The sequence below is a fragment of the Podarcis bocagei genome, assembly GCF_964188305.1.
Source record: "Podarcis bocagei genome assembly, chromosome: 16".
NCBI lineage: Eukaryota > Metazoa > Chordata > Lepidosauria > Squamata > Lacertidae > Podarcis > Podarcis bocagei.
In genome coordinates this window covers 3,100,069-3,115,880 of record NC_138142.1, presented here as the reverse complement: position 1 = coordinate 3,115,880, position 15,812 = coordinate 3,100,069, and the positions used below count along the sequence as shown (strand labels likewise).

The 15,812-nt window shown below is 45.6% G+C and overlaps 1 long non-coding RNA gene across 1 annotated transcript; it reads left to right on the top strand.

The window, feature by feature from the left end:
- The first annotated feature begins 10,608 nt into the window (after window positions 1-10,608).
- LOC308575679 lies at window positions 10,609-15,765 on the top strand. Its single transcript, XR_014002911.1, has 3 exons — window positions 10,609-10,810; window positions 12,952-13,101; window positions 14,229-15,765. It is a non-coding gene; the product is annotated as an uncharacterized lncRNA (long non-coding RNA).
- Window positions 15,766-15,812: the final 47 nt, after the last annotated feature.

Here is a 15,812-nt window from a genome sequence, read left to right as displayed (position 1 = left end):
ACCCAGCACTTCCCTAAGTTTTATGAAGTCGGCTTTCTTAAAGTCAAGAAATTGAGTCCTAGTATGCTTGGCTGCTCCTTTCCGCTGTATAGTAAACTTCAGAAGAGCATGATCACTCGCGCCTAATGATCCTTCCACTTCTACCCCACTAACCAGGTCATCAACATTGGTTAGGACCAGATCTAAAATGGCTGTTCCTCTTGTTGCTTCTCCCACTTTCTGGACAATGAAGTTGTCTGCAAGGCCAGTGAGGAATCTGTTTGACCTTATGCTCTTGGCTGAGTTTGACATCCAACAAATATCCGGGTAATTGAAGTCCCCCATTACTACTATCTCCCTTCCTTTTGCATGCTTGGCCATCTGTTCCAGGAAGGCATCATCTATGTCCTCCGTTTGGCTTGGGGATCTATAGTAAACTCCCACAATGAGGTCCCTGTTATTCTTCTCTCCCTTAATTTTGACCCAAATGCTCTCACTTTGGCTTTGATGTTCTAAATCTTGGATCTCTTCACAGGTATACACATCCCTGACATATAACGCCACTCCTCCTCCTTTCTTGTCTGGTCTGTTTCTCTGAAATAGATTGTATCCCCCCATTATTACATTCCAATCGTGGGACTTATCCCACCAGGTTTCAGTGATGCCTATTATGTCATATTTAGTTTGCTGTACCAAGAGCTCAAGCTCATCTTGTTTATTTCCCGTGCTTTGCGCATTAGTGTACAGACATTGAAGTCCATTAATCATTCCCCCGTGTCTCTTATTTAAGGATTTTTTCCTCCCACCACTAGGTCTGCGTGCTGTTTGCTCCATTTGGTCTATGACATTTGGATGATCATCTTCATCAATTGATAGGCTCCTACCTTCAGGAGCACTGTCTCCCTCCCCCACATTAGTCAGTTTAAAGCCCTCCTGATGAGGTTTCTGAGATTTTTGGCAAAAACATTTCTCCCAACTGTTGTGAGGTGCAGCCCATCGCTTGCCAGAAGTCCATCTTCAAGAAACTGCAGTCCGTGATCTAAGAATCCAAACCGTTCCTGTTTACACCATCTGCGAAGCCAGCTGTTCACTTCCACTATTTTCCCCTCTCTCCCTGGGCCACGTCGTTCAACTGGGAGGAGAGATGAGATGACAATTTGTGCATTTAGTTGCTTCAATTTCCTGCCGAGAGCCTCGTAGTCTCTTTTGATCTTCTGGAGGCTATTGCTTGCAGTGTCATTGGTTCCCACATGAACCAAGAGGAAGGGGTATTTGTCAGTGGGTTTTATGATTCCTTGCAGTCGTTCAGTTACATCTTGGATCTTAGCCCCGGGGAGACAGCACACTTCCCGAGACATCTTGTCAGGCCCACAAATCACTGCTTCTGTTCCCCTCAGTAGGGAATCCCCTATCACCACTACACGCCTCCTCTTAGGTTTGGTCGGGGTTCTTCCATGAGCTGTCCGTTCCAAGGTCGCCTGCACATTCCCTGAGGACTGACTTTGCTGCTCGTCTTCATTTACCTGATCGACAGAAATGAGGGAGAGATCCTCAAATGGAGTCTGCTCTTCGTCTTCCATGCTAGGGGAGAGGACCTCAAAGCGATTGTGTAATTCTAAACAATCAGAACGAACCCTGGGCCTCCTACTTCTTTGAGTCACGTTTCTCCATATATCCGGCTCCTGTGTTGGTGAACTAGCCTCCTTCTCTGGGGAGTCCCCTGTCTCCTCCTTGATGGAGGCGGTGTGGTCTGTTGCTTCCAAGAAGAGCTCCAGCTCTCTAATTCTTTGGAGCGTAGCTACCCTTTCCTCCAGTTTCTGGACTTTGTCTTTTAAGAGGGCAATCAACATGCAATTGCTGCAGGTAAAGCTGCCTGCAACCTTTGGCAAGATGGCAAACATTGCGCAGGAACCGCAGGCGACAGCAGCTGTTCCCTCCCCCTCCATCTTGAGAATGTGTCGTTGGGGGTGGCTACAGCGGTCCTCCATCATAAAAAGTGTGCAGACAGGACAAATAACTCCCCCCACAAAAAACCTAGGTCTCCCCCAACAAACGTTTCAGACTAGCTCCCCTAAATCTAAAAGATGGATCAAACTGCATGCGCCGCTGCCCTGCTAGCTCTGATAAGCTCCTCCCACAGCTAATCACCTTCCTCAACAGAAACCCTGCCCCCTCTGACCTTTGCACAGGGAAAACAGCTAATCAGCCACAAAGAAACACAAGCACACAAGAGAAAACCCTTTTTGCTCCTTCTTCAACTGCTTTCCTGCTAGCTCATCCTTGGGAAGGATGAAAATAAATTCAAGAAACAAAACAAGAAAGAGGGCTGAGATTGTAAATGCAAACCTAGAGTGTGGGGCAGATTCTGCAATCGGTTGCTGTGGGTGTAGATGAACAAGTGATGGGATCTGGATTGTCAAAGAAAGAAATATTGGGGTCAAGGCGGACAGTTACTCAGTTATAATGTTGATCTGGCAGCAGTGAAAAAGGCAAACTGTGTTATGGATTATTAAAGAAGAGACTGGGGAAAGCACAATAACTTTATATAAATCTATGGCATGGCTGTATTTAGAACACTGAGTACATTTCTGGTGAAAAGTTATTGTAGGAAAAATAGCAGCAACAACAAAAAGGGAGCAAAACAACCAAGGGAGCAAGCAAACTGCCTGGAGAAAGGCTAGAGCATTTGGAGAAGGATAAGAGTCTTGGTGCTTCATTAACTTCTAATTAAAAACAACAAGGGAATAAATGGATGTGTCAAGAGCAGTCTGGGGCTTTTCGCAAATCCAGACAGGGGGTGTCTATTCTCTTCCTAACTCATTCGCTGGAGCCACAGTGCTGTCACAGCAGAAGGGATGCAGGACCAGCGGACAAGACTGCCACATTCCACAACCTCACCAGGTGGTTTTAGGAAGGCTACTATTTTTCAGGGAAGGACCATTGTTCAATGGCAGAGCATGGAAGGGAAACATTTAAAAATAAATTCAAATTTTTTAAAATCAGGAAATGGACAGAAGAATACAGAGTGTTTCTCCGATCTTGTTTCCAGCAAGTATTAGGATTTGCTCTCAGGCCCAAATTTAGGATTGCAGCCTTAATTGTTATAAATATAATGGCATGGAGGTGATGCTGTTGTAACCGACTTTAGGTTAGGCTGCCACCTGGCAGTAGGTCTCAACCCACCAGTTAAAGACCAGTGATGGATGGATAACGTCTGGCCCTTCAAGTGTTGTTGGGCTACAACTTCCAGCATCCTTAACGCACTGAGCATGGTGCCTGGGGCTGATGGGACCTGGAGTCCAGCAATACCTGGAGGACTGCAGGTTCCAGATCTCTGATGTAAAGGAAGAAGCAAACTCTGGCTGTGAACACACTTAGCAAGTGTGCTAGCTGTGCCTGTTCCTTGAGGTGTCTAATTTGGCCACAGTAGCACACGCCTTAGATACATCCCATTTGGATTAATGTAACATGCTCTAAGTGGGGCTGCCTCTGAAAAGCATGACTTCAGCATGACTAAGCCGCTTCTGGCGAACCAGAGCAGTGCACGGAAACGCCGTTTACCTTCCCGCCAGAGCGGTACCTATTTATCTCCTTGCACTTTGACATGCTTTCGAACTGCTAGGTTGGCAGGAATACACCTTTAGGCACCAGGTGAAAACATTCCTCTTCAACCAAGCCTTTGACTGACTGACATTTTAAATTGTTTGATTTCAAATGTGTTGTGGGAGGGGGAATTATTGGTTTGTTTTTCTTCTTATTGTTCTTATGTATTTTGTGTTTTTACCGTATATTGTAATTTTATGTTATGAAACTGAGATCTATGGATGAAGGACAGTATACAAATTTAACTTCAACTGGCTCAATGAGCTGCGGCCAGATTGTTGACCAGGGCTGGTTATTGGGAGCATATGACTCCCTTGTTACAACAGCTCCGCTGGCTACCAGTCTATTTCTGGGCACAATTCAAAGTGCTGTTTATGATCTATAAAGTGCTGGGATGCAACCTTGCCCCTGCTTCTTGATCTCTCACTGGTTTTTGATACCATCGGCCATGGTATCCTCCTGAAGTGGCTGTGGGGAATGGAAATTGGGGGCATTGTATACAGTGGTTCCAGTCTTACCTTCGGGACCAAGACCAGAGAGTATAACTGGGAGGGTGTTTTTCGGCCCCTTGGAAGCTACATTCTGGGGTACTGCAAGGGACAATCTGATCTCCAGTGCTATTTAATATCTACATGAAGCCGCTGGGAGCAGTCATTAGGAGATTCAGGTGAGCTGACATCAGTATGCTGATGACACTCAGCTCTACTTCCCCATAACATCTGAATCAGCAGAGGCTGTGGAGTCCCTGGGCCTAGATGCAGTGGTGAGGTGGATGAGGGAGAGAGAACAAGCTGAGCTTAAATCCTGGCAAGACAGAAGCACTGTGGGTGAGTAGCTCCCATGTCCGAGAAGTTGGCCCATTGCCTATCTTGGATGGGGTTGTGCTCCCCCTGAAGGAGCAGGTTCACTGTTTGGAGATCCAACTCTGTCACTGGAGGCTCAGGTAGCCTCAGTGGCTAGAAGTGCCTTTTACCAACTGTGACTACTTTGACAGCTAGGGCCATTCCTGGACTGGAAGAGCCTGACCACAGTAGTTCATGCCCTGGTCACTTCAAGACTGGATTACTGCACTGAACTCTCTGTGGGGCTCCCTGCATGCTTGATCTGGAAGCTGCAGCACAATTGCTGACAGGAGGAGGCCTTGTCAGCATGTAACACCTGTAACACCTGTGCCCAGAGGTCTGCACCTGTTGCTGATCTGCTATACAGCCAAGTTCAGGGTGTTACTGTTAGTATATAAAGCCCTTAACAACTTGGGCCCAGTTTACCTTTGAGATCACCTTATTCCATATGTGCCCACTCAACTGATTCAATCAGCACAACTGGCACTTTTGCAGGTGCCATGTGATACCCACCCCACATTTGTAAGAACTTGGTCACTTAATGTGGCATCACCAACACTTTGGAACTCCCTGCCTATATCAGGCAAGTGCCTTTATGTATTCTTTACAGCAGCTGCTGAAGACATTCTTATCTAGACAAGCCTTCTCAAATGTTTAGAAAGTTTTCATGAGTTTTCATTTGTTGTAGTCTATTCTATTGTGCTTTTAACTTGTATGTATGTTTTAAATTATGGTTGTAAAATTTTAGTGATAATTTTATTGTTTTATCTATTTTGTAAATCATTGAGTTTTTTCTACAATCAAGTGGTACATAAATTTTATTAAATACATACATACATACATACATACATACATACATACATACATACACACATTCAGCACTGTAGACTCAGGTCCAGGCTATCTCATACGAACCTGCCCAGGCTATGAAATATTTGGGAAGGCGCTTCTTTCAGTCCCGCCCCCCCTCCCAGGCATGCTTGGTGGGGATGTGGGAGAGGACTTTTTCAGTGGCTGTTCCCAGACTTTGGGACTCCCTCCCTGGACAAGCTAGACTAGCTCCCTCCTTGTCTTTCAGTTGGCAGGTGAAGACTCCCCAAACAGGCTTTGGGGAACTGGCTGCTTTTAAAGGAACGGGCTGGTTCTGAAATGCTTTTATTGCAATGATCTGTAGGTTATATTTACACACACACATGCATGAACACTCCACCCCCATCTATTCTGCACGCAGTGCACTTTCACCACTGGTTAATGAAGCCATGTGGACACACAGCATTAGCCATAATCAACATCTGTTCTGTAGTTTCTTGATAAATCTTGCGTTTTGATGCTTTCCCCTCCATACCAGCTTCCATCCCATTTGAAAACATAAACAATATGCAGGTATTCACGACCCTTCTCCACCCACTGATGTGGACAGACTGTAGGTGACTTGGAAAGACTTCGAGTCGTACTGTTCTGTACAGCAACAAGCAAATGCAATTTGAGATGCAGCCCCCCCAAATAAAAAAATACCTTGCTGTGTTTTAAAGCCAGCAATATGTACTTAACTGAATCTTATACTGTCCCCATCTCTATTAAAGTATGCAAACACTTTTGCATAAATCTTCTGGGTTACATAATGATCCATCAGCACATTTATAAAGATGTTGCTGCAAGATCCATTTAAAAAGAGGTTTAGTGATTAGAGGAGGAAACCTGCACAGCTTTGCTTGTCTTGTCACCATTTTATAATTTCATAAAATAAGATTTTAATCACTACTCTTCGACCCTGCCTCTACCATCAGAAAAAGCCTCCCCCCCCCAAGCGGAAAGATTCACAGGACAAATATGGCAGCAGCCCTGGGCTCTGTTCATTATTAATTAGACTTTCTTTGGTGAGGAAAAGGGAAGAGGGAAGGAAGGAGGAAGCATAATTGCAAGCTTCCAGTCAGAACATTCATTATCATGATAATACAAAAGGGGGAAAAGTGGGGAAAGGATGCCTGGCTGCCCTCCTCCGCCAGAATGTCTGCCTGTGCGCAAACATGTTCTAATTACTCTGCAGCGAAGTGTGTCATTTTCACATTTACCTCAGTGCCGAATGAGATTCGAAAGTCAAAGTTAAAAATAAAAAAGGTTAATCAGTGCCTGCCTCCTCCAAGGATTAGGAAAGTCCAGCAGCAGCCCATTAATATGTTTCTTTTCCCTTCAGGCCTAAAACAGGCAAAACGGTATTAAGGAGTCACAGCCCTGTGGATTTATAGCCCACACATCAATTTCTGAGGTAAATTTTGAAGCCCACGTAAGCCTGGTACTCAGTGCCTGTACGAGGTCAGCGCTAGCTTTCGGGTTTTGGAGAACCAGGCTGTTGATTTCAAAATTTACCTCAGAATTTGATCTGCGGTCCAGCTTCTTCCTCCTCTGTTTTGCAATCCTGCTTGTGGCAATCTCCAGAATCCATTTTTGCTCTTCTTCAGAATTTCCCGTTCCTTCAGCTGGCTTCTGTTTATGTCAATCCCTGAGGTGGCCCAATCCCCTCAGATAAGGCAGGAAACGTGCCCACGGCCTGCGGGGGTTTGCTTATCTTCTGCACCTTTATCATCCACACGTCAAGCAAATGATAAAAGAGCTATAATTTATAGTAATTATTAACAGAGGTCATTTGCAAAGTGTTCAACACATGAGTCACATCACTTGAAGAATTGCCTTATTGTGCCAAAAAACAATAAATGGTTTCTAGTTGGGGTTGGACTAGAGGACCCTCTTGGGTCCCTTCCAACTCTACATTTCTATGATTCTATTAATCTATCAAAGAAATCTGTTGTGATTTTGTCTTGCTTCTTTGAATCTAACATAATCAGTTTTGCCATAACTACATATTCCTGTGGTTTAGTTACCGTTTAGCAAACGTGGGACTAGAAGACAGCTTCCAAACCTTTGTGCTATCAGGGTGGTTATACATGATGTTGCTTTCAATACATACTGTTTGCACCTGCTAAAGTTTTGGGGCAACCACAAGGCTTCGTTTCCAATCAGTAAAGACCCTGCAACTTCTTGATGAAATCCTGTGACAGTTTTTCTGTCCCACTTTCATTGCGCCATAGCCCTTCCCAATAGCAGTAATGTGGTAGCATCAGGAAAGCATCACAGAGCAACTAATAAAGCAGAATAAATCTACCACAAATGCACAATTATTGTGTGAAGAACATGTTGCAGAATCCACCCGCAATTAAACAGCAACTTGGAGGGTCCTTAGTGCAGCCTGTGCGCTGCAACAGTTATTTATGAGACCAGCTCACATAAAAGCTTTGGTAAAAATAAAATTGCACAAGTTAACAAAAACAGTAGAGGATCCATTTCTGTTTAACTGAGTGATCTACACCACCCAGCAAATTTACATGCCTGACGTATATGACAGTAACAACCCTAACTAATAATTATTATCACTCCCAGCAGCAAACTCAGATGAGGCTAAAAGAAGAAAGGCCAGCAGCCATGGCTCTGCTCTCCTCCCCATGCTGCCTCCACAGTGGCCTCTCAGCAAACAGGAGGCTCTGCTGGTCTCCTCCCACCCCATGGAGGAAATGGCGGGGGCTGCCCTGTGCCCTCTGGGCTCTCCCGGGCTCTACACCCTTCAGCCACTCAGCGTGGGCCACTTTCCCAACATGACGACCTTTGATTCCCACTTCAGCCCTGATTCCCTCCCTCTGGCTTGTTCCCAGGGACGCGGACTTATAAAAAATATTGGGGGGGCCCGGGAAAGCTCATGAATAATAAATAAGCTCATGAATATGCAAATAAAGTGGCTCCGGCCCTAAATAGGGCAAGCCACGCCCCCCAGCCAGCCGATTGGCTGGCTGGGAGGTGTGGCCAGTCGGGATTCCCCTGTTCTCGCGGGATTTCCGGCAGTGCCTTGGCAGTGGCGGTGGTGCTGCGAAGCAGCGAGGCAGGAGCCCCCGCCATTAGGGCGCGCGGCTGGCAGGCTGGCTGGCGAAGGAGCAGGTGGGGAGGAGGCGGGGGACGGCGGCGGCGCTCTGCTGGAAGGGCGCCCGAGATTATTGGGGGGGCTGAGCCCCCCAAAAAATTTTTTTGAGGGGGCTCGAGCCCCCTCAGGCCCCATGGAGTCGGCGCCTATGCTTGTTCCTGATGTAAATCTTCCCTCCCCTCTTCTTCGCTGGTGGGGCAGGTGTCCTGTTGTGGCTCACCAAATGTCTTGGGCTGGCCCTGGAGGGAGGTATCAGCATGCTCAAGGGAACCCCAAAGTTTTCAGGGGTGTGTGTGCATCACAGGACTTGTTACTGCCTCACTGCCTACCATCTTAGGAGGCATGGCATAAAAAGTTTTATTTAGTAGTTCCCTCTCCCCACTTTACTTCTTCCTTCCCCACAGGGCGGATAAAAACAAGCATTACTGTTCTTCATTTAAAAAGAGATGAAACCAGAGCTGAATTCCCTGACAGGAAACAGATGACCTTTTGTTCTGGGAATATGCAGCGCTCTCCCTTTCTTTGACTTTATCACCGAATGAACCCAGCATGCATGAAAAGCAATAAGGCATGAGGCAGTCATCTCTGTTTGGCTTAGTCACCGGCAATAACATTAAGTGGAGAGGCAAAGCAGGCGGGTGGGGGAGGCATTGGCGTTAAAGACGAGGGATGTGGTGCAAGCTGTCCAGGCCACAGTAGCAGAAATGTGGATTGATAAAGCCACAGGTCTGGAAAAACACCAGTTGTACTCGGGCAGTGTGTGGCAATTAGTATTTGTATACTTTGTGGGGTGGGTGGCAGCTGGCATCTCCTGACAGGAATCTGCCCTTATGGGTGATTGCCAGGTGGCACACATGGCTAATTTGTTGCTCTGTGAGCGGCTGTAGCTCAACAGTTAGGAGGGCTGTGCAAATCTGTCCCTTTCAATTTCTCATTTTCCCCAAAATGAGTTTGGTTCTTCACATTTCCATATCACTTTGCAAACTTTTTCTTTAAAGACTCCTCACTAAAATTCAACAGCATTTTAGTGAGAATTTCTCCTAATATACACACTTGTACAATATTTTGCCTACTATGCATATTTTAGCACAGCAATTTCCCCATATACAATGAATTTTTGTATTGTATATTTGCATATATATTTTCAACAAACCTAGACAGCATCTTAAAAAGCAGAGACATCACCTTGCTGACAAAGGTCCGTATAAGTTAAAGCTATGGTTTTCCCAGTAGTAATGCATGGAAGTGAGAGCTGAACCATAAAGAAGGCTGATCGCCAAAGAATTGATGCTTTTGAATTATGGTGCTGGAGGAGACTCTTGAGAGTCCCATGGACTGCAGGAAGATCAAACCTCTCCATTCTGAAGGAAATCAGCCCTGAGTGCTCACTGGAAGGACAGATCCTGAAGCTGAGGCTCCAATACTTTGGCCACCTCATGAGAAGAGAAGACTCCCTGGAAAAGACCCTGATGTTGGGAAAGATGGAGGGCGCAAGGAGAAGGGGATGCCAGAGGACGAGATGGTGGGACAGTGTTCTCGAAGCTACCAACATGAGTCTGACCAAACTGCGGGAGGCAGTGGAAGACAGGAGGGCCTGGCGTGCTCTGGTCCAGGGGGTCATGAAGAGTCAGACACGACTAAACAACTAAACAACAACAACAAATCATTTATTTATTTTATAGAATTTATATACTGCTTGATTGTTTAAAAAAACCCCTCAAAGTTGTTTACATAGAGCAGTGTTTCCCAACCTTTTTTGGGCAAAGGCACACTTGTTTGATGAAAAAAATCTCAAGGCACACCACCATTACAGCCCCGTGACGTCAGCGCGCAGCGTCATGCCGGGAGGGACGCACGAAAGTGTAAGTTTCAATTTTTTCCCCTCCCCCTTGCCGGGGAACCTCCAAGCTTTGGGGGTGGGGGGGGAGGAGGCAGCAAAGCGAGGCAGGAAGGAGAGCGCGGCTTGGCTGGGTGAGCTTTGGCAGGGAATGAGAGCCGCGAGGCGGGCGCTGCGGACGGAGGCGCTGCCCGCCGAGCTCGCAGGCAGCCAGGCAGGCAGACGGCGAGAGCCCCGCGCTGGGCGGCCTCTCCTCGCCGCCCCGCCTCTCGCCGCCCGCCTCGCCCGCCTCCCTCCAGGCAACATCTCGCGGCACACCAGGCAACATCTCGTGGCACACTAGTGTGCCGCGGAACAGTGGTTGGGAAACACTGACATAGAGTAAAACAATAATATTATGAGTAAAAACACTTAAATTAGCTGTTCAAATAATAATTAAAATTAGCAATGAGCTGAAAACAGATTAAAACACGTAAACATTCTATTTGTGCAGGCTTGTTGAAACAAAAATGTTTTAAGCAGGTGCCCAAAGAGTACAGTGAAGGCGCCCGTCTGATGTCAGTAGGCAGGGAGTTCCACAATGTGAGTGCTGCCATACTAAAAATTGATTTCTTAAAAATGTGGAACAAATATTATGTGGCACCTAGAACAGTGCCGGTTCTGCAGATTGAAGCAACACACTGGGCATTTATGGGACAAGGTGATCTAACAGGTATATGCACACTTTACACTAGTATATGCATTTTTCAGCTCATCATTTGGCTGGAGAACTGATTTCCAAAATGCAGAGAAATTTGAATTTCTAAGGATGGCTTTGTTTCGGTCCGTGCATTGGTTTGGAAAGTGCAAATTAGGTACCATACTTTTCCGTGTATTAGATTAGGGTCCCCCCCCTCCAAAATAAAGTAAAAAATGGGGGGGGGTCCATCTTATACATGGGTAGTGCAGAGGGGGGATGGGCGATTGGTTGCATCCGGGAGCAGGATCTAGCGATTGGGTGGGTGAATGATGTCTGCTGCAAGGGCTGCTTTGGATTGGCTGCTGCTTTGTCAAATAGGCGGGTTATTAGCGGATGCTTCAAGGGCTACTTTGGATTGGCTGCCGCTTCGGCAATTCGGCTTCTGTTGCTTGAAATTGTGAGCGTTTGCCAGTTGGGTGAGTGATATTTGGTTTGGCATTCCCACCCACCCCATAATCTGCTCATTTTCTTAAATTTGAGCCCCCCCCCCAATAGGGGGCATCTTATACATGGGGGTGTCTTATAGACGGAAAAGTATGATAGGTTGTTTTTAAATACAAATGAATCAAATTTATTCTCCTGTCCCTAGAGGTAGGGCACATACTTTGCAGGGTCAATCCCTGGCATCTCAGTTAAAGAAGGAATTGGCAGTAGGTGATAGAAAAGCCCCACCTTTGCCTGAGATACTCCGCTTTGTACAGTGGTACCTCGGGTTACATATGCTTCAGGTTACATACGCTTCAGGTTACAGACTCTGCTAACCCAGAAATAGTACCTCGGGTTAAGAACTTTGCTTCAGGATGAGAACAGAAATCGTGCATCGGCGCAGCAGCAGCAGCAGGAGGCCCCATTAGCTAAAGTGGTGCTTCAGGTTAAGAACAGTTTCAGGTTAAGAATGGACCTCCGGAACGAATTAAGTACGTAACCAGAGGTACCACTGTACTGGGAAACCAAGGCAGGGCAGTGCTATAGGGCAGAAATCCAGAGCCCCACTCGGCAGAAGCAGCACAACTGGGTTGGCTTGCCACATTTTGAAAAACGTAAAGCAATACATATATCTGTCTAAAAAGTGTTACCCCAGAATGACATTAATAGCTCCAGTGTCTTAAACTGATAAGAGAGCTACAATGGTTCTCGGATTGAGATAGCTTTACCACAGTTGTCCATGCATGTAACCTCACAATTGGATTACTGCAATGCATTCTATGTGGGATTGCCTTTGGGGCTTTTCTGTCAGGTGATTTTGGTGCAGGTTGTAGTAGCTTGGCTGCTGGTGGGGGCAAGCTAGTGCCAGCATATAGCCAGTGGCGGAGCTTCATGCTCCGGGGGGCGGAGAGCAGGCAGGGCGGGGCTGGCGCATATCCCAGGGGCGTGGCGCTGGCACCCCACCGGGATCACGCTGCCGGGGGCAGTGCGCTCCCCCCGCACTCCTCTTCCTCTGCCAGTGCATATAGCACCTTGCTTGTGGGATTCGCACTGGCTGCCAATTTGCTACCAGGCTAAATTCAAGCTGCTGGTATTGTTACAAGCTGCCCAATCCCTGCCAAGCCATGTGCAGGATTCCAGGGGTCTTGGCCTTCAATCAGGGTCTGTGCTCATTTGCATAACTGAAGATGCAGCTTTATTTATTTTTTTAAGGGGGGAGGACACCCACTCGCCATCATCCTCTGTCTGGCTCTGTCCAGCAGATTTGGAATAAAAGTCTCAACAACAGTTGTTTTAAATTACTTTCTTTTGACCCCCAGGGCTCAGAAAAATCTGTCAAAATGTTCAGTCATTTGAAAACTAGGAAGTTAAATAAAAAGTTAACATCAGGGAGTACCTTTAATGCGGTTAATGAGTATATTTAGCAAAATTGCAAAGAACACGCCTTTTTAATCTAATTTAATCTAATTTTAATCCAATTTAATCTAATTTAAAAAATGTAAACTAAAACAAGTTTTCAGCACTTCCTTCTTAAATTCCTGCTTTTCTTCCAATGCAGTTTTTCTGTGCACACTCAGTAACATGGTCCATTGAGATGCTGCCCTGCCATCGTTGACCTTAGCCAGGTCTTTACTTCTCACAAATGACTGCTCTGTGGCACAAGTCCTGCATGGCTGAGCAAAAGAGACGAGCAGAGCCTTTTCGTAGGGTAAAATATTTCTGCCTCTTTTACTAGGTCTGCTATGTTCAGCTCTTTTAACTGCTCTTCGCTGATTTTCTTCTTCCACATGGTATACCATAGTATAGCTTTGGAGCTGAAGTCTATCATTCAACTGGGTTGCCGGTTGGATTGCTAGATTGCGCCACAATAACATCCAAGTGAGCTCAGCGAGCATTTCAATTTCAATTATTATTATTATTATTATTATTACTTTTAGTTTAGTATGTTTATTTACTTGATTTAGGGGGGTACCTGCCCTTGATCCCTGTCAACATAAATGGGCATGGTGAAACATGTGGATTTAAGTGGTCTCAGGCATTCTGGGCCTTATGCCCTGAGAGCTTTAAAAGCATTCCTCAGCACCTTTAAATGAACTGGGAAGAAGATAATAGGGAATGAGTGCAAGCATTGGAACGTTTGCTTAATGGCTCCCGATGACCCAACCTCATCAGAATGCTATAATACACCCTTTCCAGTTAATTACATTATGTGGCAAAGGAAAATTATTGGCAACTTCTGGAGGGAAAGAAAAGAAAACCAACCAAAACCATCTATTATATTTAAAGGTTATATTCTCTTTCATCTGAAATTCATTATGGTCTCATAATTACGTTAACAGCTTTTTAAACCCTTGACTCTAGCAGCCCAATTAAGGCATTCTCTGAAAAGTGTTGGTTTGAACTTGGTAGGTGGGAGTGATGGAGGGTACCCAAGCTGGTACCCTCCAGATATTTTGGACTACAGCACTCATGAGTCCCAGTCAGCATGGAACTTCAAGTTCATTCTCTTACGTATGCTTTATACTCTTTTTACACTTAAAGATAATAATTGTTGGGGACAATAAACTATCCCCATGCCTGTGTGTGTTGTTCTTGATCTGTAGTCCAAAACATCTGGAGGGCACCAGCTTGTGGAAGACTGGGGTAGCTATTTGAAGGGGTAGTGATGGTTAAAGTGTGCTGGTGAGAAAGCAGTTTTTTTCCATGGAAGAAAAGTTCCTGGAGATGTCAGGGAAAGCAAACATTAATCTATGTTATCATAACCCCCACTGCAGCTACAAATCAGATAAAGTGAGGGAAAAGTAGCATCCTTGGCTGACAGTGCTGTTTTTTTAGATGGAGCCAGAGACGGCGGTTATAATGCAAACAAGGACATTTTAAAGATACCGTATGTTCAGACCATGAAGATGCTAACATATATGAGATACAACAATGCCCACACCTTCCTCTTGCTCATGACTTGTCTGGAGGAACAGCAGCCAACTCCCAGGGTGTGTGTGGAAGGAGAGACAAAGCAGATGGAGTGTCCTGGAAATGGGCATGGCTGACTAGCTGGTCAGGAGTGCTCCATTTCCACACTTCAATATTTTGATGCAGGTCCCACAGGTGAATCAAGAAATTTGAAAAGGATCTCATATCTCGTCACCTCTTCACCCCAAAATGCCATTTGGACCACTCCAAATTACAAATCCCTGTCTATGGAGATGGACTTAAAAAGTTCGCAGCCTCTCATTTCTGAAGCAACCCCACTGTGCAGTGACACACTACTGCTGTCCTTGCACTGTTTTAAGCTTTTGGCCTCACTTTGTGAAAAGTAGTCTCTGGCCTGTGGAAGCTTACGGTGTGTTTATTTATTATTAAATTTTTATCCTGCAGTTCCTCCCGAAGGAGCCCAGGGTGGGAAACAAGTGCTAAAACAATAAAAATATATTAGACATGTTCTAATACAGATGCAGACTGGAAAGGTCTTACCTTAAAAGGCTTGGTGGAAGAAGAAGGTGTCCAGTCACCCAGTGAACTTCATAGCTGAGTGGGGATTTGAACACTAGTTCTCATGAGTCTGACACAAATTTATTATTTATACCCCACCCATCTGGCTGGGTTTCCCCAGTCTCTCTGGGCGGCTCCCAACAGAATATTAAAAACACAATAAAACATCAAACATTAAAAACTTCCCTAAACAGGGCTGCCTTCAGATGTCTTCTAAAAGTCAGATAGTTTTTTATTTCCTTGACATCTGATGGGAGGGTGCTCCACAGGGTGGGCATGATTACAGAGAAAGCCCTCTGCCTGGTTCCCTGTAACCTCACTTCTCGCAGTGATGGAACAGCCAGAAGGCCCTCGGAGCTGGACCTCAGTGAGGCTGAGTGATGGGGAGTGACTGCTAGATCTACTAATTCTAGGAAATTAAAAAAATAATGGCTGCTTTTCATGCATACAGGCCTACCTCTCAAAAAATAGAAGCAAACAGGGTGGGATTAGAATCGGGGTTAGGGAAGAATCTGCAGTATTGAAGATACTGCTTAAGAAATGTCAAAATACACTATTTGCATCGCCTTGTTTCAATTAACTTCAGAGCTTCTCACAGTGGGAGGCCGCTCTTGATCAAAATAACACTTCATTCTGCTTGCCTTGTATTCTATTTTTTAAAATGCTTTTCACAGCTGATGTAATACAGTGCACTCTGCACCCTGACAGTTGCTATTTCTGATGGGACCTGGGGCTGTGATTCAGAGAGCAGGCCCAGCTGTATTGTAAGCTTAAAGAATTATGCTACCACTTTAGACCGTCATTGTTTTCCCGAAAGAACCCTGGGAAGTGTAGTTTCTTGATAACTGAAAGTTGTTAGGGGCCCCTAGATCTGTCAGTAAGCTACAATTCCCATAGTTCCCTGGGAGGAGAGTTGATGGTTAAACGACT